At 35.9% G+C, this 23,749-nt stretch overlaps 1 protein-coding gene across 7 annotated transcripts in view; it reads left to right on the plus strand.

The window, feature by feature from the left end:
- Window positions 1-23,749, plus strand: part of ZBTB44 (zinc finger and BTB domain containing 44) — a 76,200-nt gene that overhangs the window by 13,529 nt on the left and 38,922 nt on the right. The gene's annotated exons all lie outside the window — the stretch shown is intronic.

A 23,749-nucleotide genomic window follows, 5' to 3' on the forward strand; every position in this document is an offset into this window, starting at 1 on the left:
TTTCACAAGGTTTTTAAGATCCAAAGAAAACATGTTTGAAAACATATTGTAATCCAAAAAGTACCATACAAATGAAAGGTATTGCTGACATCTAAGGTAGAAGGAAGAACAAGTATAGTATTTGACCTGTTGAGAGTGATAAGGTGGGGATTCTAAGAAGGGACCAGAGGTAGGGGAAGTGGAAATGTGTATGTTATATTTGGAGAAAAATCAAAATCAGTTTGGAGCAAAGAGTTGATGTTGGAGAGTAGAGAGGGAAAGACAGCAGCCTAAAGCATCTAAAAAATGTAGTAGAGTGGAGAGAATACGAGACAGAAAGATTAGCATCAGGATATAAAATATTACTTACTAGCCCTATGACTTTGGATAAGTCATTTATTCTCTCTGCTTCAGTTTCCTCATCAACATAATGGGAGGAGGATAATCCACCTGATCTCAAGGATTTTATATATTGAAATCAATATCACATGTATATAAAAGTGCTGAAAAGAACAAAGTGTACTGTTCAGGAGTTGTTTCCTGTGTGTGATAAGGCATGAGGTAGTAAGTGCTGGACTCAGATGATTATAGAGAATATTTGAATAATGGTGAAGAATTAATTCAGGGTTGGTGAGACTAAAGGCAAGGAGACCAGGATATTTAAGTAGTCTAAAGCAGTGGTTAATGGAGAAAGGAAAAGATGGATATGAGGTAGGTCTTAGAGACCAAGGCTGTTAGGAAGAAAAGAGAAAGAAGTTGTTTTTGTTTTCTGTGGCTGTTGTGTAGTAAATATCATGAGCTGGATGGCTTAAAACAACAAACGTATTCTCTCACGGTTTGGAGGTCAGAAGTCTAAAGTCGGTATCGTTGCCTTGAAATCAAGGTGTTGGCAGGTACCCACTCCTTCTGAGTGGCTTGCGTATGGCTCTAGGGGAGAGTCCATTCCTTGTCTCTTCCAGCTTCTCGTGGCCACAGGCATTGTATAGTTTGTGGCCACATCACTCTGATTGCTGCTCCATCTTCGCATCACCTTCTCTGATGTGGGTGTCAGATTTCCTTCACTTCTCTTTTGTAAGGATGCTAATGTTTGTATTTAGGGCCCACCTGGATATTCCGGCCAGTCTCCCCATTTCAAGATACTTAATCATACCTGCAAAATCTTTGTCATAAAAGTAACATTTGCAAACTCCAGGGATTAGGACATAGACAAATTGGGGGGCAGTGACCTTTTTAAGTCTATTGTAGAAGTCATAGATGACTGCCAGGTTTTTTGCTTTTTGGATCAGTGGTATCATTCACCACAGAACTTCAAGAGGAAGAGTGCATAGGTGAGGAATGATGATGAATTCAGTTGGACCTGTTGAAGTACCTATGGTATATCTGTATGTGGATATTCATTTTGTGTTTCAGAAAACCTTGAATCCCATGTCTTAAACATTAAAGACATGTATTATTTCACATAAAAACAAAACAAGGAATCCTGGAGTAAGGTAGCTCCAGTTGGTTATTCAGCAATTCAGTGACATCATCAAGAACCCAAGTTCTCAACTTTTTGCTTTGCCATCCATTGGCTGTCTCCTTATGGTTCCAAGATGGCCCCCATAATTCTAGGCTTGTGTCCTTGTTTTTTGTGGTATATTTGATTGTTTTAATCAGCTAGGAAACCTAACTTTAACCCCCAGGACTCCCAGCGGGTTCTATTCCTCTTAGCCAGGTAAACCTTTTTCTTGACTTTTACCTAAATGCAGCTATAACATCTACATTGCAGATTTGTTGAAGCAGGTCCTCCCGATCCTCCCCTCCACACACACACATGACATAGGGCACTCCTCTATGATTATCTTAAGTGACCGTGGATTTTGCTTTTGATGTGCATATTTGAAGATAAGGAAGCATCTTTTTGTGTCTGGGTCAGAAGTTTAAGCAGCCCATTCACTGCTTAGCCTTTAAGTTCTAGTTGGCACACTTCTAACCATCTCTTGACTTAACGTTAAACATTAAAGTAGTGGTTAATGTGGTGTGGGGACTCTCCTGGCAATCCCCAGAACCTTTTAGAGGGTTTACAAGGTCAAAACAATTTTATAACAGTATTAAGATATTATTGTCATTTTCATTCTTATTCTCACAGTATGCAGTGGAGTTTTCAGAAGCTACTTGAAATGTGAGATCACAACAGAGTGAATGCAGATGCAGAAATAAGAATTCAGCTTATAAGCCAGACTTTAAGATACTTACAAAAGCAGTGCCACTCTTTTCTTTTTTTGGTCTGAGAAATGTAGTTTTTAGAAAAACATGTGTCAGCATTTAATGGGCTTATTTCTAAATATCAGTAATTATTTTTTACATATTTAACTTCTGATTTATAATATGATAACCATGAAAAAAAAGCTATTTGGCATTCTCTGTAGATTTTAAGAGTCTAAAGGGGGTCCTGACACTAAAGAGTTTGAAACCTTGCCCTCCAGTGTTGATGCTACTTTAACCACTTACTCAAAAGTTTTTCCATTTCTCCAGTCATATTTTTTTTGTCACTTGCTGAGTATTATCAATTAATCACATGGATATAGCAACTTCCTATGTTGTAGGATTTGTCGTGGGTATTTCAGAATCATTCATACTGTTCAGTGATTTATCCCGTTCTTGGGGCAGCATGCTTTCTCGTGGCATTTTATTTCCACAATAATGACATGCCTCTGTTTATAATTTTTTTAAAGATTTTTTTTTTTTTAAGTAACCTCTACACCCAGTGTGGGGCTCAAACTTACAGCCCCAAGAATCAAGAGTCACATGCTCTACCAACTGAGCCAGCCAGGTGCCCCACATACTTCTTTTTATTAATATACCTTCAGCATTCTTCTGCTTTTTGTGCTTATTGACCATGCTGGATTTAATAGTATCCACAACCACCTCAAAATTAAGCACTGAGAGAGCAAAGACTTAAATGGCCACACAAGACCATTTTTTATCATCTTTTGGAAGCAGGCATAGTTAACACTCTTGCTCTGGAGTATGACTTTGATTTATCAATAAATGTTCCTAAGTAGAAAGTATCTGTAATTTTCTAAGTTTGCCTATGAAGGAACAATAGCTGAGAGAAGATTTCCAGGTTTTGACAGGAGGTGAGTAGATGAATCAAAAATGAGTACTAGATTTTAAGCTCTGGGTGACTAGGCAATTAGAAGTATCCATCATTAACAAAATTAGAAATTTTGCAGTGGGATATCAGTTGAGAATTTAAGTTCAGTTTTAAATGGTAAATTTGAAACAGGGCAGACACATTCAGAGGGAATTGTCTAGCACTCTAACTGGTCATTAGAGGCCCAGAATTGAGGTTCAGGAAGGATGATGGAGTTAGAGATTAAGGTTAGTTCAGCCAGAGTTGATAGAGCCGGAGATCATCAATAAGGATAGGTTGTCTGTTACTCAGTTCTGTACATATGGTAATAATACTGTGTGCTAGGCATTGGGTGCTTTCCATATTCTTATTTAATCTCATTTAACCATGATTAAGGTCTAGATCTGTCTGAACTACAAAGCTTCCTAGTATACATTCTGTCTCCAGGCAACATTAACATATTAATTGGTAACAATTAAATATAGTGAAATAAATAAAGTTTAATTATATATGAGGTGGAGAAATTTGTTTAATTATATATGAGGTGGAGAAATTTGTTACTGGGTTTGGGCAATGTGAAAAACTATAATTCTTTTAATTAATTAATGCATTGTACTGTGTCAAATGACGCAACATAGATCCTTATAGCAGTCTTCTGTAGTTCAAAGAGACAGGGGTACTAAGAGTATTTATGACATATCTAGAATTAAAAACCTCAGTAGAAATTGAGTTAGCGGGACGCCTGGGTGACTCAGTCAGTTAAGTGTCTGCTTTCAGCTCAGGTCATGATCCCGGGGTCCTGGGATCAAGTCCCACATCAGGCTCTGCTCAGCAGGGAGTCGTCTTCTCTCTCTCACTCTTCCTCTGTGCTCCCCCCCAGATAAATAAATAAAATCTTTAAAAAAATATATTTAAAAAAAAAAAGTTAGAATGTGAGATATATATGTATGTGTGTGTGTGTGTATATATATATGCATATATATATATATGTTGGTTCATGAGGAAGATTTGAGCTAGTAAGTTGATTAAAAAATTCAAATTAGTGTTTTTAAAAGGCTTTATTGTGGATTTTTATATTTATAGATTGAAAGTTGTAACTATAGACATTATCCTGAGACATTCAGATCATCAGAGGAGGCTAATTTCACAGTTACTTTTTCTCTTTAGGTTGTTTTACGGCAAATACTACAACTAAGATTCAGCTTTCAAAATTCTGGCTCAGTAGCAATTTCTTTTTTTCAGACATCATTTTGTTATAGAATTTGTCTGACTGTGTATCAGTTGACAATTTAGAAAGGTATTTACTGCAATGAGTCTTAACTTTTTCCCACCCCAGTCTGGTTTTTTTTTTTTAGTTGTATAAAAGCAGTTTCTCACTTTCAGGGTAGTTGATTACTAATTTGAACAGATCAAATATGAGTTCTAGAAGTAGTAAGATAAAAGTTTCATTCTATTAACAATTGTTCTTACACTGTTATTCTTACACTATTAATCAAATCAATGGAAAGTGTACTTGTCATAATTTAGTAGTACTGGCTCCCAGTCCTGTTTTTAAATGTGATTTTTGTACAAAGCAGTGGATTCCCAAGAATCAAGTAATCTGGGCTGTACTCCCATCTTCCATTAAGTTATTGACTTGGTTAATCTTTCTGGACGTTCTTTTAAAAAGAACAGTATCTGGCACCTGATAAATGTTTTGAACTAAAAAACCTCTTAAACTACAAATAATCTAATATCCCTTTCATCTTCAAAGTTCAAATTCCTTCATTATATTTCTGAGGGTTTTTTCTCAGTTGAGGGGAAAAAATTGCCTCATTTCAATCTATTCATCCATCTTTTATCTCTTTAGCTTCTAAGATAACATTCAGGCCACAAATAATAATATGTTATTATAGATATTATATATTATAGTATATATATGTGTTATATATTGTAGATATTATAGTATAAGAGAATATGTCTATAGTGTAGTATCAGTCACAGAGTCAAACCTCTGTCTGGCATATGGTTCCTCTGTTGACAATATAGTAGTCTCTATATCAAAACACAGTATTTCTCTATAGTCTGTCTACAAAGACTGGTAATCTCTAGAGTTGCTGTAGGAAGTCCTGTTCTTGACCAGCTGTAGTCAGGGTACTCAAAGGAGCAGATCTTACCGGAGGTTTTGTGATTGTTATCTCTGTCAGTTGGGAGTTAAACCTAGAGCTTAAGGAATGGGGCTTCCATGGCTTAACTGCCCCACCCAATGTAAAGAACTTTTACTGAGGTATAATACCATTAATAGTTGTGACAATTATGAATTACCAGTTTGTGATTATTATAGTTCAATTTTATTTTATACATGAACATATTTTTAATGAGAGGGATGAGTGAACAGTATGAGCTGTACATCCATACTGCCTATAAGCAAGAATGATACAATGAAAAAATTTGCTGTAACATAACATACAGTATAATTCTGTAAGTTTTATCTACATATGTGCTTGCCTTTTAAATATCTGTGGAGAGAGTCAGAAAAAAAAGTCAAGATTTCTTAGTGTCAGAGCTTAATTTTTATAAGTGAGATTAACATACTCATTTTCTTTGTATAAAAATGAAATTTTTAAAATGTATTTAAATAGATGAACTTATTTCTTACACACTTTGTAAAATCTGTTTGGGAATATCCTCCCAAATTAAGTCTGTGATGCTATTTGCCTTTGTTCCCTGCAGCTCTTTTTGAGTGTCATCAAAATCTGGCCTTGCCACAGAAGTAGTTTTGGAAATACTTACGTGGTTGCACAGCAGCATATATGTGAGGATTCCATTTATATGTGGATTTACTTAATGCCACTGAACTGTACACTTAAAAATGGTTAGGGCAAATTTTGTTTTATATATATTTTATACCCAATATTTTTTAAAAGTCTGGTATTGCCCCTGGAGGTATATCACACATATGAACATTTGTCATGTGTGTCACAGTTACATAAGTTAATTAAAATATGATAATTGCCAACTTGGAAAAAGAAGTATGAACAGTTTAAAGCATTAGCTACCCTTACTCAAGATGATACAGTGAAATACCAGAACTTCATGGTTGTGATAACTTCCACCAAATGATTTAAGTATTAGAAGGCTGTAGAATTTGTTGACCTCCAAGATTCCTCTCTACCTGGAGATTGTTTGAATTTGGTACTAAACATTGGTTTCTTTAGTTAAATCAAGATTTAAAACCCATGGAAACAAACCAAATGTCCATCAACAGGTGAATAAACAAAACGTATATACATACAATGGAATATTATACAACCTTTAAAAATGAGGTAGATTGACATATGCTACAACATGGGTGAACCTTAAAGACATTATCTTAAGCAAAGTAAGCCAGTCACATAAGGACAGATATTGGATGATTCCATTTATATGAGGTACCTAGAGTAGTCAGATTCATGGAGACAGAAAGTAGGAGGGTGGTTACCAGGAGCTGGATAGAGAATGAGGAGTTATTGTTTAATGAATACTGACTTACAGTATGGGATGATGAAAAAGTTCTAGAGATGGGTAGTGATGATAGTTGCACAACAGCATAAGTGGACTTGCTACCACTGAGCTGTATGCTTAAAAATGGTTAAAAAGTAAATTTTATGTGTATTTTGCCACAATAGAAAGAAACCTCAACTTACTGCCGTAAATTAAATAACTTAGATGATGTAGGCATTCTAGTTTATAATAAGAGTTCTAGAAAACTTTCTAAATAAAGTAATATGGGCATATTACCAATACAGTAAAAACTGCTTTTTGATATACAGGTACTACTTGAAATGTGGCAGGCAAATGAGTTTGTATTTAATTTTATTTGATTAACTCATATTAATCATTTGATTAATTCATTTGAATTCATTGAATTCATTAATTCAAATAATTCATTTGATTAATTCATTAATTCATAATTCATAACTACTTTATAGAAGTATAGTTTTATATTTGTCATCCTTTTACTTTCAGTCTACCTATATCATTATATTTGAAGTGAGTTTCTTACGGATAGCATGTAGTTGACTCATTTTTTTTAATATCCACTCTGCCAGATCTGTGTGTTTTAATTGGTTTTGTTTGGACTATTTACATTCAGTGAAATTACTGGTAAGTTCAGACTTAACTCTGCCATCTTATTTTTTTGTTTGTTTGTTCCCTCTGTTCTTTGTTTCCCTGTTTTCTTTTTTCTCCCTTCCTGTGTATTACTTTTAGCTTTTTTGAGAATTCCACTTTGATCCAGTGTTTTGAGTATATCTCTTTGTATAGACTATTTTGAATTTGCCCTAGGAATTACATTATACATGAATAAATGTCTTACAGTGTACTGTTGTCAACATTTTACCAGTTGGAATGAAGTATAGAAAGCTTACCTGCTTTTAAAGTCTCTTTACCCTCCCGTTTATGGTTGTCTCAAGTATTTTCTATACATGCTTGGAGAACCACATCAAACAATGTTATAATTTTCAATTCAGTTATGTCAAACACAATGTAGAAAAGTCAGAGGAGGGTAAAGATTATTGCCTATATTTTTTTCTATCATTCTTCCTTCCATTTCAAGAACTATCTATACCCATTCTTTTTTAGTAGATCTGCTGGCAACAGATTTTCTAGTTTTCATTCATCTGCAAGTGTCGTGATTTCCCCTTTATTCCTGAAGGATCTTTTCACTGGATATAGAATTCTTGATTGGCAATTTCTTTGAATACTTACAAAGTGTTTTGTCACTTCCATCTGGGCTCCTGAGTTTTTATGAGAAATCCTCTGTTATTTGAATTGTTTTCCCCTTATAACAGTCATTTCTCTCTTGCTGCTTGTAAGATTTTCCTTTTGTCTTTAGTTTCCAACAGTTTGATTGTGATGTTATCTAGACATGGATCTTTGGATTTATCTTCTTTGGGTTTGTTGAGCTTCTCAAATCTCTAGGTGTAGGTTTTTTGCCAAATTTGGGAAGTTTTCAACCTCTTGTTGGGGGAGAGGAATAGTTTTTCAGCCCTACCGTCTCTCTCCTCTCCTCTCAGGACTCTGAGGATGTGAATGTTAGATCTTTTCTATAGTTCCTAGGCCCTGAGTTTCTCTTCATATTTTTAGTCTTTTTTTTCCTGTTATTCAAATTAAGTAATTTTTATTGTTTCCTCAAGTTTACTGATTCTTTCCCCTGCCCTCTCCATTCTCCTGTTCAACTATTCAACTCATCTCATGAGTTTTTCATTTTAGTTATATTTTGTAATGGCTTTAAAATTAGCATACCATACATGCTATTCACCCATTTTAAATGTATAATTCAGTGACTTTTTAATATATTCACTGATTTGTGCATCCATCACCACACTCAGTTTTAGAATATTTTCATTACTCCCAAACAACGTGAACCCTTTAGCTGTCACCCCAAATTTCCCCTACCCCACCCCCCAAGTCCTCAGCAACCACTGATCTACTTTCTGTCTGTAGGTTTTCCTATTAGATTTCCTGTTCCTTATTGCTAATATATCAAAATACAATTGATTTTTTAATGTTGACCTATAATGGGTCACTTAGTTGTTCTAGGAGGCTTTTTTTTTTTACATTGGGTGTAGATAATCATGTCTGAATAGGAACAGTTTATTTTTTGCTTTCATACACACACACACACACATATATACACCTTTTGGTTCTTTTTCTTGCATTTACTCTGATCTTAGGGGGAAAGTATCCAATCTTTATCTGGTAAGTATGTTATTACTTGTAGGTTTTTTTTTGTAATGCTCTCTACCAGGTTAGAAAAGTTGCCTTTTATTCGTAGTTTGTTAAAAGTTTATCATGAAGGGATACTGAGTTTTTTTCCAAACTTTTTCTGCATCAATCAAAATTATCATGTGGCATTTCTTCTTTAGACTGTGAATATGGTGGTTTGACTGATTCTTTTTAATGCTGAACCAGCCTTGTAATCCGAAAATAAACCCAACTTGATTTTGGTATTACTTTCTTTTTATTTTCGTATTGCTAGAATTGATTTGCTAATATTTTGGTAAGGGTTTACATCTGTGTTCACAAAGGATGTTGTTCTGGGGTTGGTTGGTTTGTTTTTACAGACTTTGGCTTTGGTATCCAACTAATGCTGTCCTTAAAAAATGAGAAGTGTTCTCTCCTTGACTCTCTGGAAGAGATTATATGATCAGCATTACTTCTTTAAATGTTTTGTAGAATTTTCTAGTGAAACCATCTGGGACTGAAGATTTCTTTAGAATGATTTTAATTATCAGTTCAATGTCTATAGCAGTTACAAGATTGTTCGGGTTATCTGTTTCATCTTGGTTGAATTTTGTGTGTAGTTATCTCAGGAATTGGTCCATTTTGTTTTTGTTATTGAATTTATGTGTACAGTTGTTCAAAGTAATCTCTTATTTTTTTTTATGTCTGTAGTGTATTAAAGGAAAAATCCAACAATCATTAATTTTGAAAAGATCCAGTTGGCTTTATTCAGCAATTCATGAATTGGGCAGCATCTATTATAGAGGTAGAATGGAACTCCAAAGAGTTGTACTAAGTGAGAGGGTTTTATGGACTAAAATATGTAGGAATAAGGAATTTATACTAGGCATTTGTTGATTGGTTAAAGCAGGGTTACTTTCCTTTTATGGAGCAAAAGAAAGTCTTGGACGCAGATTGTGCTGAGCAGGCAGGTGCTGTTTGGTTAGCCTAGGCTTTACTTTTCTGGAAGAGCCAAGCACAGAAACTTACTTAAGTTCTAGTTTGCTAACATGGGGCTTAGCATAAGCCATTTTGGGGCTGGTCTGGACAATTGATATCCCTTCTTTTGTTTGTTCCCGATACCTGTAATATGTTTTATCTTTTGGGGGGGGGGGTCTGTCTTACCAGAACTTTATGAATTTTGTTGATCTTTATAAAGAACAAGTATTTGGGTTATTGATTTTTCTTTGTATTTTCAATTGTTTTTTTTTTTTAAGATTCTATTTATTTATTTGAGAGAGAGAGCACATGCACTGAGTGGGGTGGGGGGAGCAGGGACAGCTGACTCCACGCTGAGCAGGATCCCACAACCCGAGCAGAAACCAAGAGCCAGAGGCTCCACCAACTAAGCTACCCAGTGCCGCAAACTATATTGATTTCTGCTCTATTAATTTCCTTCTACCTGCATTGTGTTTTTGTTTCGTTCTTTTCTAGATTTTCAAAGTAGAAGCTCTAGATTACTGGTTTGAGACTTTACTCATTTTATGATATAAGCTTTTAACAGTATGAATTTCCCTCTAAGGGGTTCTGTACCCAATTCCAATGTGGTGGATGGTAGAGGGGACCTACACCAACAAGCAATTCTCTGACACCAACTGGGTATCCTACAATTTAACTCCATTCTGACACTATCTACCCAGAAATAGTGTTACCCAGAAATAGTGTCATATCTCACTATAAGATTGCCTCTCTTCCCCACTCTCCAGTTTAGATGGCAGTCACAAGCCTACTGTATCACCTGTGCTTCTGACTAACCAGTTACAGATTGGAGGTTCCAAAAAACCCCTTTTGGGGTTTGATTAATTTGCTAGAGCAGCTCACAGAACTGAGAGAAACATTTTACTTACTAGATTACCAATTTATTATAAAAGGATATATAATTCAGGAACAGCCAGATGGAAAAGATGCATAGGACAAGATACAGGGAAAGGGTGCAGAGCTTCCGTGCCCTCTCCAAATGCACCACTTTCCCTAAATCTCCACATATTCAACAACCCAGAACCCCCAGAACCCTTCCTTTTGGAGTTCTGTGAAGGCTTAATAACATAAGCATGATAGATTCAGCCTCCAGCCCTTTTCCCTAGAGGTCAGAGGAGTAAGACTGAAAGTTCCATCGCTCTAATCAGATGGTTGGTTCTCCTTGCAACCAGTCCCATCCTTAGGTATGGTCTAAAAGTTAACTCATTAACATAACAAGACACACCTTTGCTGCTCTCATCACTTCAGAAATTCCAAGGTTATAGGGGCTCTGAACCAGAAACTGGGAAAAAGACCAGATATATATTTCTTAATATAAACCAGAGTATCACACTCTCTAAAGACTATTTTAGCTGCATCCCATTAATTCTTATATGTTCGATTTTTGTTCAGTTCAGAATGTTGTCTAACTTCCCTTAAGTCTTGCTCTTTTATCCATGGATTAGCTTATAGAAGTATGTTTAATATCAAGTGTTTGAGGATTTTTTTTTTTATCTTGTTAATTCCATTAGGATCAGAGAACATACTTGGGAAACAAAATGTACTCTGTTGTTATCAGGTAGAATGTTCTATAAATGTCAGTTTTATGCAGTTGGTTGATGGTGTTGTTCATTTCCATATCTTTGCCTATGTACTGTCTACTAGTTCCATTGATGGCTGAGGCAAGAATGTTAAAGTCTCCAGATAAAACTGAGGACTTGTCTATTTCCCTTTTCATTTCCCTCAGTTTTTGCTTTGTATATTTTGAACCTCTTTTTTAAGGTGTATATACACATTTAGAATTGCTTTACTCCTGAATGAATTGACCAACTACAGCTTTCTTTTGATTAGTGTTTGATTGGTGTATGTTTTATCCAGCTTTCTCCTTTTAACCCACCTAAAATATGCTTGAAATGAATTTGTTGTAGACGATATATATTTGGATAATTTTTTCTCTTTCTGTCTCTTTAATCCAATCTGACAGTTTCTTTTAATTGGTGTGTTTAGGCCATTTACAATAAGTGTAACAATGAGTGAGGTTGATAAGTTGGGCCGCCCTTCTTTCACCCATCCTCCACTTATGGAACCTCTGGTACAACTCACTGAGAATGCTGGGACCCCAGTCATCCTTGTCCCAGCTCATGAAGTGATGGTTCCATGCCAGAGAAGTCAAACCTAGAGGACCTCCAGTTACTATTCCCCCTCCACCAAGCACTCAGCTGCTAGAGCAGGGGTGTTGCTGGGAAAGGAGCTTGACTTTATCTCCATCCTCTGCTCCAGAGCTCTGTCTCAGAGACTTTGCCTGGAAGGAGAAGCAGACCATAAAACAAATAGCTCCTAATCTCTTCTCGAAACAACTGACTTCATTTGGAACACAGAGTGTAGAAAACTTCAAAACTTACAGGTGCTCTCAAGAACAGTGGTAGTTGTATTGAAAGGCAGTTGGGAGAAGACTGTAAATCTAATGAGTATATAGCCTAGACTGTCTGCTGGCTAGTCTGCAGGAGTTGAACCAGAGAATAAGACTTCCTGTGGTCACAACAAGTATCAAACCAAGTATCTCAGAAACTGTTCCCTCGAAGGGGCCACAATTTTTTTGGATTAATTTATAGAGCAATTTATGTCCCAGGGCACTATTGAAAAACAATAGAGCAATTAGTGAAATTTAACATCTGAGTGTGGTAAGGGAGAGAGCCTTACTGATATCACTGTAAATCCAGGGTAACTGTAGACATACCCAAAGATGCACCTCCATGAGGAGTAACATCAAAGGCTTAACATTGTGGATATTGGGGTAGCAGAAGAGAGGTCACCTAAAATAATTTACCTAGTCACTAAGAAATAAGATATCAATCACAAATACCAGGAGGTAGAGTGAGGGAACAGTAACTGGAGTTGCTACAATATGTTATCGGATTTTTCCAGTTTCCAACAACAAAAAAAAATGATAAAGCATACAGAGAAACAAACGATGACCCAAACACTGGGGGAAAAGGAGGCAACACAAAAACTGCTTGTGATAGGGGCGCCTGGGTGGCTGAGTGGGTTAAGAGTCTGCCTTTGGCTCAAATCATGATCTCAGGCTCCTGGGATAGAGTCCTGAGTCCTAGTCCTGCTCCCTGCTCAGTGGGGAGTCTGCTTGTCCCTCGCCCTCTGCCCCCACCCCACCCCACCCCCTGCTCATGCTCACTTGCGTGTGTGCATGCTCTCTCTCAAATAAATAAATAAAATCTTAAAAGAAAAAAACTGCTTGTGACAGACACCAGATGTCAGATTTAACAGAAAAAGACTTCAAAGTAGCCATTTATAAGTGTATTCACAGAACTCATAGATTAAAGAAACCATGATTAAAGAAGTAATATATAGTGACAACTTTACATGAAATAGAGGATGCCAGTAGAAATTGTGAAAAAGAACCAAATAGAAATTCTGGGGGCCCCTGCGTGGCTCAGTTAAGTGGCTGCCTTTGGCTCAGGTCATGATCCCCGAGCCCTGCCTTGGGCTCCCTGCTCATCGGAGAGCCTGCTTCTCCCTTTCCCTCTGCCCCCGCCTTGTGCTGTCTCTCTCTCTCTCAAATAAAATCTTTTTTTTTAATACTATAAAAGGCAGAAATGAATAGAGTTACATATGAGTAATGTTTTTATATATCAGTGATATTAAGCTAGGAAAAATCTGAAGCTGATTTTCATGAGTTTAAGGCGTACCTGGGTGGCTCATGCTGTTAAGTGTCTGCCCTTGGCTCAGGTCATGATCCCAGAGTCCGGGGATTGAGCCGTGCATCAGGTTCCTTGCTCAGCAGGGAGTCTGTTTCTCCCTCTGCCCTTTACCCCACTTGCGCGCTCTCTCTCTTGGTCTCTCTGAAAAAAATAAAATCTTTTAAATAAAATAAAAATTATAAATACTATGAACAGTGAACCATCAAAAATGAAATTAAGAATATAGTTTCATTCACAGTAGCATCAAAAAGAATAAATACTTAGAAATTTAACAAAGGAAGTGTAAAACAACACTATAAAACATTTTGAAAGAAATTAAAGATGGTCTAAATAAATAGAAAAATACCCCATGTTCATGCATTGGAAGACTCAATGTTGTAAAGATCATGGTACTCCCCAAACTGATCTACAAATTGAGCACAATCCCTATCAAAATCCCAGCTGATTTTTTGTAGGAATTGACAACCTGATTCTAAAATTCATATTTTATAGTTGTAAGGAACCCAGAATAAGCAAAGAAATACTAAAAAAGAACAAATTCAGAGGACTCACCCTTCCTGATTTCAAACTGACTACAAAGCAGCAATGACCAAGGCATTGTACTGTCATAAGGATAGATGTAGAACAATGGAATAGAATTGAAAATCCAGATATAAACCCATACATCTTTGCTTAACTGATTTTCAACGAGGGTGCCAAGATCATTCAATGGAGAAGAGGAATCTTTTCAAAAATTGTGCTGCAACAACTAGAGAGCCACATATAAAAGAATGAGGTTAAACTTTTACTTCATACCATATTATAAAAAAAATAACTAAAAATCAAAGATCGAATTGTAAGCACTAAAACTAAAATCTGTAGAAGAGAGGTAGCTGGGTGGCTCAGTCAGGTAAGCATCCAACTCTTGATTTCAGCTGAGGTCATGATCTGAGGGTCATGGGATCGAGCCCCAGTTCGGGCTCCACACTCAGTGCGGGGTCTCCTCCAGATTCCCACTCTCTCTTGCCCTCATCCTCTGTCCCTCCGCCTGCTTGCATGCATACACTCTAAGACTAAATAAAATAAATATTTTTTAAAACCCTGTTAAAGAAAACATGGGGGCAAATACTCATGATGCCGAATTTGGCAAAGGATTCTCATATATGGCAACAAAAGGAAAAAATAGGTTCTGCTTCATCAAAATTGAAACTTTTGTGCTTCAAAGGACACTATCAAGAAAGTGAAATGACAACCCACAGAATGGAAGAAAATGTTTGTAAACCATATGTCTGATAAGCAACTTGTATGTAGAATATTAACATTCAATAACAAGAAGACATAATGAGACAGTGAAAAATGGACTGAGCATCCGAATAGACATTTCTCCAAGGGCTATACAAATAATAAGCACATGAAAAGATGTCTGACATCATTAGTTATCCGGGAAATGCAAATCAAAACCACAATGAAATACCACTTCACACCCACTAGGATGGCTAGAATCAAAATGTCAGAATACTAAAAAAATCTTCAAATTGCACACTAAAGGGGTGATTTATATGGGGTGTGAATTATATCTGAAGCTGTTTTATAAAATACATAGTCGTATTACATATTAAAAAATAATTTTTTGATATCAAGTAGTCAGTAAAAACAAATTTCCAATTATCTCATAAATTTATTTTTGTGTTAATCTGTTTCAAGTAAGATAACTCCACTGCACAGTGTGATTGATTCATAAAACCTTAATCTACAAGTTCTCTATTTTAGTTCCTCCTTTGTCCTTTTTTTCCCCTTGCTATATATTAGTTTTAAAAAAACAAGTCTCTTGTCTTATAGAGTTTCTCATAGTCTAGATTTTGCTGTTTGCATCACAGTGCTGTAACTTAACATGTTTCTGTCACTTCTGTATTTCCTGTGAATTGATAGTGAATTAATAGGATCTAAAATTTCATTTAGTCTTTTTTGCAGTGTCTTATTGCCCCCTTTTTTTTTGGTCAAGTTATAAACCATTGGTGATCAGTACCTCTTTATTTGGGGATGGGGGCTGCAGAATACTGGTTATCTTGTACTTCTGATACTCCCTCTTCACTTATCAGCCAGAAGATTTCTATAAAGAGAAAACTTCCTTCATATTCTGTTCGATTACCCAAAAATACCATTTGTATTGAAAAGCGAAGATAAATGCCTTATTCTTTCCTATTTTTTAAAACCAGTTTTCAAAATAATTGTTTCAATAGCATCTTTTAAAGGTGACAAATTAGCTTTGTTTTTGCTTATAGTGTCAGTTGAGCCCATGAATTTGAACATATTTCACGTTTCAATTTATTGTTCCAATTTTGGCCATTGGGAGCCTTCTCAAATTGACTTGAGTTTTGAAACATTCCTAATAATCTTTGATAGCTTCTTTGCTATCTGGTAAGATGTTCCAGGTGGACATTTACTGTCCCAGAAATGCAATCAGCCATTTTTCTAAGGAGCCATGATTCCATTTAGTGGAAAATGGAATTTGGAAGCCAGCCTGGGTGTTAGGGATATTCATTGCTGTAGATTAATTACATTATGAGTTCATACTGATACTTTTAATTCAAATTTAAGAGTAGAAATTTAAATTGTAATTTTTTCTTTATCTTTAATCCCTGGTACTTTATATATACAGTATATATATATACATATATATATATACTGTATATATACATATATATATATATACTGTATATATACATATATATATATAAATACACACACATCAAACCGGATAGAAATTTTATGATGTGTATTTATCCATTCACATATTTCATAGACTTTTTCCTGTATATCATGCTAGACACTGGACAGGATGAAAAGATAAATTAGGGGCACCTGGGTGGTTCAGTCGGTTGGGCGTCTGCCTTTGGTTCAGGTTATGATCCTGGGGTCCTGGGATCGAGCCCCACGTCGGCTCTCCTGGCTTCTCCCTCTCGCTATCTCTGACTCTCTCTCTCTCAAATAAATAAATAGAGGGAGAAAGAAGAAGGAAGGAAGGGAGGGAGGGAGGGAGGGAAAGGAAAGAAAGAGATAGAAAGAAAAAGGAAGGAAGGAAGGAGAAGTAAAGGAAAGAAAGAAGGGAAGGAAGGAAGGAAAGGAAGCACAGGAAAACAAAAGCTTTTTAAAAAAAAAAAAAAAAGGTAAGTTAGATACCATGAAGTGTTTTCACTGAATCCTTTTGCTTAGCCTGCTCTGAGCTTCTCACAGCTTGCCTTCACATTCTTACTTATACATTCTTCAGATGTCTTTAGTTCTAACAAAATCAACAGAATGAGATTTATCAGTGACTTATATAAAATCCAATGTTTAGATGCAACCCTAACCTCTTCCCTGAACTCCACATCAAAATGGGCAACTTCATATATAAATTTGCACAAATATTCCTCTTTAAAGTTTTTCTAATTTAGTATGCCTAAAACCAAAATATTCTTTCTCTTCATCATTAATCCCTACCCAAATCCTTCTTCCCTTTTCATTCTCTATCTTATTTGGTGAAAACACCATCCACTCAATCACCCACATTGGAAACCTAGGGTCAGATTCTTCTCTCCTAGCTACTCCCCGACCCCATCCCTGATGGAAGATCATGCATGCCTAGGTGGTTTTACCTCCTAAATATTTCTTAGATGTATTTTCTCTATCCTCAGTGCCACTTAGTTTGATTTTATCATATACTCATACTGTTGTAATAGCCACCATCAAATCTACCCTCTATATTGCCATCGGAATAACCTTTTTAAAATGTAGCTATGACTGTACTACTCCCCAGTGGCTACTTATACCTATTAAAATAAAATTTCATTAGGTCCCAGTAAAACAAAAAAAAAGATCTCATTAGGTCCTTAGCATGGCATAAACAAACATAAATGGCCTTGAGCAAAGTAATATCCCAAGTCTCGATTTCCTTTGTAAAATCAGATTATTATCATCTTACCTCATGTGTGATAACATATCTAAAGCTCCTACTGTTAGCATCTGCTACATGGTAAACAGTCAACTAGTACAGGCAACTTCATATGTTTCTTCCTAGATACTCCTCTTAGAGACATCTTAACATCAGCATGTCCCTTTCCTTAACCTTCTTTTCTGTCTCTGTTTGGTTTAAATTAGGATATAGGGTGGAAATGAAATTATCTCAGTTAATTTTTCCCATAATTAAAACCTTGTTATTATCATTGGGAAAGTTAGTGTCCAGTTTTAAATGTGGCTGAATATTTAAACATGCAAATTCTTTTTAAATATCAAGTTTTCTTTTCTTCTCAAATTGCCTTTCAAGATTAGAAGTCTTCATCATTTTATATTTAATCATGTGAGGCAGCCATCTTACTTCATATGCTAAGAGCTCTATTCCATTTTAATCTCAAATCCTCTGATAATTTTTATCAGCTAATCTCTGTATCAAAATATTTATTATTCAGTATTCAAAATATATATATACTCTGTCATATAAGAAATAGAGTAGACATGAAATTTGATTTCACATTTACTCTCACTTTTTCAAGGGTAACAGTAGCTAACATTTATTGAATGCTTACTTAATGCCTGGCACTGTGCTAATTTAATCTTCCTAACTATCTTGAAAGTGTGATTTCCATTATTCCTGTTTTACATATGAGCAAACAAGCATATAGAGGTGAAGTAACTTGACTGAGATTTAAAGCCTCACTTGTAATTGGAAGAGTCAGCTTTCAAAACCTAAGATTTGTCTAACTTAAACCATTTTTTAAATAATTAGGCTATATACCTTATTTGCCAAAAATTTTTCAACCTAACTGCAAAACAGCAACATGGGATTTGGCAATTACTGTTTTCATAAGCATGTATGCTGTTTCATCAGTGATTTGGAATAAAAGGGAGGGGTGGGTGGGAAGGAAACTATTTCTGGATTACTAGTTCAAATTGCAAACTATTACACAAATACATTTTATTACTTTTAAATACTGCGTGAATTCTATGTTAGTAATTGGAATTAAGTAATATTTATCTTTATTCAAGAATTTCGAATGAGCTCCAAATTAAATATATTAACTACACACATACATAATTCATCTACACAGGTGAGGAAAAGAGATGTTTCTTTAATAGAATTATGTAATTGATAAAAATTTCAGGTTATACTCTGGCTTCTAAACTATATCCATATTATATGACTTTTTCAAATAGTGTAATTTCATCCTAAGTTTTGCCACAATGTATAATACTGCAGTATCTCCAGAATACATTGGTCCATGTAATTTTTTATCATAGAGTATATCATGAGACTAAGTTTCAACAGACATGTATTAGGAAATGCATATAATACATAGTATACAATACCTTTCTGAGTCTAATCTTCATCTTCCTCTCATCCCATACACCTTCAGCGATATCGGGCTTTGTAACTTAGATGTATAACCATTACATTCAATGAGCAGAATTTGTGGAAGCTACTCATAATCCATTTTATTTTTGTCTTCCATTGTCTGTTTAAAGGTATGCTGTGGTGTTAGTTCATCCTCCAGCTCCTTGAAGGTCAAGTCTTAATTTTTCTGGTTACTTTCAGGAGATGAAAGCGTTATTTTCAAGAACTAATAAACTAGAGTCAAAGGATTCCCTCCTTTTCTACCTCAGTCATACTACAGACGTATAGTGAAAAGTGAGGTTTGTTTGGCTTCCTTTTTTTTTTTTTTTTTTTCCTGTTTTTTCACCCTTTGGCCTTTTATTCCTCTTCATTTGCTAACTATGGCTTCTGGACCCTCCAGGATTGAGAGAGGCGGGGGTTGAGTAAGAAAAGGTCTTTAATAACAGTAAAAGCAACAACAGCAACTAATGTTTTTATAGCATTTATTTTGTGCTAAGTACTACACTTTACATATATTATTAGGCCAGTTAATCCTCACAAGTGTCTGAGGTAGGTTCTGTTATCCCTCTTTTACTGTTCAGGAAAGTAAGGCACAAAAAATTTTAAAAAATAAAAATTTAAAATTTAAAAAAAAAAGGAAAGTAAGGCACAGTTTAGTGACTTGCCTAAGGTCACACAGCTTAATAAACGTAAAGGGCAGTACCAGGATGCAAACCCAGCACTCTGGCTCCAGAGTCCCATTTCAACCACTCCACTGTGTTGCTTTTATATGCTGTTGGGAAATGGTAAGCATACTTCCTAGTCTTGGCCAGAGTTTAAATCAGACTTGTACCCTTTTGATTTTTTCCAAGCGTGACATAGATTTTCCATAGACCTAAGATGAAGAGCAAACATGTCTCAACCCTTTCCCTTGCAGAAGAGTAGGAGGAAGTGGGATGGGGTTTGGAACTCAAAACACACTGATCGCTATCTGCAAAAATCCTTTTATAATATTTAACTCTTTGAACATGGAAGGTGGGTATAACTCAAGGTTGAAAAATAGTTTTCCGGGGCACCTGGGTGGCTCAGTGGGTTAAGCGTCTGGCTTCAGCTCAGATCATGATCCCAGGGTCCTGGGATCGAGCCCCACGTTAGGCTCCCTGCTCAGTGGGGGGCTTCCTTCTCCCTCTTTCGCTGCTTGTGCTGTCAAATAAATAAATAAAATCTTCAAAGAAAGAGAAGAAAAATAGTTTTCCACTACCTTGTTGCATGGGTGGCCTTACATCTCACTTTTGGCCAGCAGTATCTGTTTGAGTCCTCCACCCAAACCAAGATTGAAATGGTTTCATTTTAAGACCCTGTTGCACATGTTTTCCAAATGCTCTTTAATTACTTGCCTTCACACCTTTGTTCATGCAGATGGTCCCTGGATTAAGACTATGTCACTTGCTCTCAAGGCATGTGGTTTCCTCCGTGAACCACATCATCCCAATCAAACCAAGCACTCTTGAGGGCCAGGCTTTTAAAGAAGCCAGTTTCCTGTGGTGCCTCAAAAAATTTATATATAGTCCTTCCATTTTCTTCCTTTTCATCTTTTTCCTATGAGAGAGATCAGCAAATGTGTTAAACAGTGGTTTGCTTAGACCAATTTCAGCTGCCTAGTGTATTGTGATTACTTGTCTTTGGGAAGGGTATATGAAGTAGATTTATATTTGAACTCATCTCTGATAACAATCAAGATAATGATTTCAGTGGCCTTACCTGGCTGTCTTAGCACGGGACTTTATGCCTTTTATCCTTTCTGTTGTATTATCCCAGGTTGATCATTTTGTCTTCCCATATTAGAATATTCAGTGACCTTGTATTTATTCAGCTAGCAATCTTTAGGTTTTTTTTTCTTTTTTCCCCTTTACATACACATTTATCTGCATAGTACATTCAAAGGGATGTTTATGTAATGGATTGATGTTTAAACTGACACCACCGTCTGCATGCTCACATTTTTTTTTTTTTACTATTTTTCTAAGGTTTTATTTATTTTGAGAGAGCACTAGAGAAGAGCAAGCACGAGTGGGGTAGGAGGGCGGCGGGGGGAGGGGGCAGAGGGAGAGGGAGAAGCAGATTCCCCGCTAAGCGGGGAGCTCGACACAGGTCTCGGTCCCAGGCCCCCAGGATCATGACCTGAGCCGAAGGCAGATGCTTAACCAACTGAGCCACCCAGGCGCCCCTTTCCTTTTTTTTTTTTTTTTTTAAAGAATTTATTTATTTATGTGACAGACAGCCAGCGAGAGAGGGAACACAGCAGGGGAGTGGGAGAGGAAGAAGTAGGCTCCCAGCGGAGGAACCCGATGTGGGACTCGAGCCGGAACGCCAGGATCACGCCCAGAGCCGAAGGCAGACGTTTAACGACTGCGCTACCCAGGCGCCCCTCCTTTTTTTTTTTAATTTTTTGTTTTAATTCCAGTACGGTTAGCATACAATGTTATGTTAGTTTCAGATGCATGCTCACATTTAGAATGTTGTACAGTGCCCATTAACAATTTGCCAGTACATACATTGCACAGAGAGGCACATCAGAATAGTGAACACTCACTGAGATCATGTGTGATTCCATGATAGCCTGGAACTCCTTTCTGCTTTATCACCTGGCAGAATTCTACTTTCATTAGGCCCTATCCTATGTGATGCCTCTCTCCCTTCTGCATTCAGAATTATTTCATTCGTTGTTTTCACATAGCACTGCTGCACACCTTTTGTAGTCTCGGTTAGGATCATGTCTTTTTCATAAGGACTGTAAGCTCAATGAGGTCGAGGATAATGTTTTATTTGTACTTAACGTTTCTCCCTTCATATAATAAACTGCCTCACATTTGATGAATCCGCTATTGAGCAAAATCAGTTATAATTTGGCTGTTAGAATACCTGAAACTAATATTTGTGCCCAAAACAAGGGAGGTAAAAATAGTAAAGTTATGCTCAGTTACAATCCTGCTATACCTGCCATATTTGCATGCAGTTCTGGGGACCAGTATTAAAGGAACATTGAAGAGTGGAGATGGTTGAGAACAAGCATGTTAATCAGATTTTAAGGAGCACTTAAAGGGATTAGGGATATTTAGTTTTTAAAGAAGAGAAACTGTGGGAAAGAGTGGCATGTGAGTGCCATCTTCAGTTTTTGAAGGCTTTTTTAAGGGAAAAGAAAAGGTAGACCTCCTCTGTATGACTTAGAGTTTGAACCAAGAGGACCTGCAAACCCCAGTTTGTGGCAGTATGCTGGGGGTTTTTAAAGAAAAAAAATTTGCTTAATATGCAAAAAAAGAGAGATAATAAATACCCATACTCCTACCAATGATTCCCTTGAATATGATGAAAGCTGTCGTACATACATGCAGACATTATTCTATATACAGTTTCAGAAGGATCATGGCTCCCTTAGGGAATCCATGATTCTCAGGTTAAGACCTCATGTTCTCTTGCTCCTTGTGTGTGATGTGGATACAAATACTCTATCATCACATTTTTCACCAAATATGTAGTAATATCTACTATTGAGTGTCCACTATATGTCAGTAATTGTGTATTCATTTAATACTCAGAACCAGAATTTTTCCAGGTACATTAAAGATTCAACATCTTTAGCATCTTTTAAAATTGATGGCTATATTTTTGAAGTATTTGAAATCTTTTATATCTAGAAATAATTTCCAAAGTGGCTTTGTTTTATACTTATTTCAGTACTAACAATAAAAAAAAGTTATTTGTAACAGTTAAAATAATTAATGTACATAGTTGTATTTTTTTTAAACTGGAAAATACTGTGATCTAAGAGTCAAAAGACCCAGATTGTAGCTTTGGTTGTCATTTGTTAGTCACGTAATTTTTCTGAGCATTAGCTTTCTTATCCTTATGAAGAGGCCTCCCTGACTTCACATAAAGGGTGTAAAAAGAGGTTAGGGGGAAAGTACTATAAAAACTGAAGCATTATTAGATGTGCTAAATTAAAACTATTTGAGAATACCAGTTTTTTGTATTTTTAGTAAATGTGAAATCTGATAAAGGCAAACTAACTTCTTTTTTAAGGGAAAATCCAATCAGTTGATTGATTAGTAACCACTTTTTAATAAATTTATTTCCAGAAAGTTTGTTTCATTGTATTAGGAACATAAACAATAAAAATAACTGCTTTGATTTGTTGAGCAAAGCTCCAAGTACTGTGCTAAGCATTACCATATATATTGTTTCATTTACAGGTAACAGGTTGTTACAGATAACAACCGTGGAGGAATTGTCAAGGGAAAAAATCCAGGCCTATCACATTCTAAAACTTGAAGTCTTAACCCCCTATATTTAATCACTTCATATCCTAAAAGAGGCAGTATATAGCGTTAAGGTTAAGAGGGCAGCTGTGGAGCCAGCCAGTCTGGATTTGAACCTTGGGTCTGCCACTTCATAACTCTCTGACTTTAGCAAAATAGTTAACCCTTTTCTGTTAAACGGGAATAATAATGTCCTTATCAACAGATAGGAGAATCAACTAAATTATCAAATGTGAAGCATTTAGAACAGTGTTTGGCGCATAGAGAGCGCTCTATAGTTGTAAATCTATATAATTGTCTTCTATACAAACTATTATTTGTATAGAAGTACAGTAGCTCAGAGACTCCACTAATTAGAGAGTTTGGGGGAGTGGTAAGGAGAATATATTTTAATATATTTTTATTTAATTTAATATATATTATTAATATAAATATATTATATATATAAGTATATATAATATATTTAATATATTTTAATATATTCCCTACCTTGAACTTTCTCACTACCATCCTTCAGCTTTTTCTATTTAGCGCAGTGGCCACATGAAAATAATGTAAATCACCTTCTATTTCAACCACTACACTATCAATTAAT

The sequence above is a fragment of the Ursus maritimus genome, unplaced genomic scaffold (assembly GCF_017311325.1).
Source record: "Ursus maritimus isolate PB19 unplaced genomic scaffold, ASM1731132v1 scaffold_16, whole genome shotgun sequence".
Taxonomy (NCBI): Eukaryota; Metazoa; Chordata; class Mammalia; order Carnivora; family Ursidae; genus Ursus; species Ursus maritimus.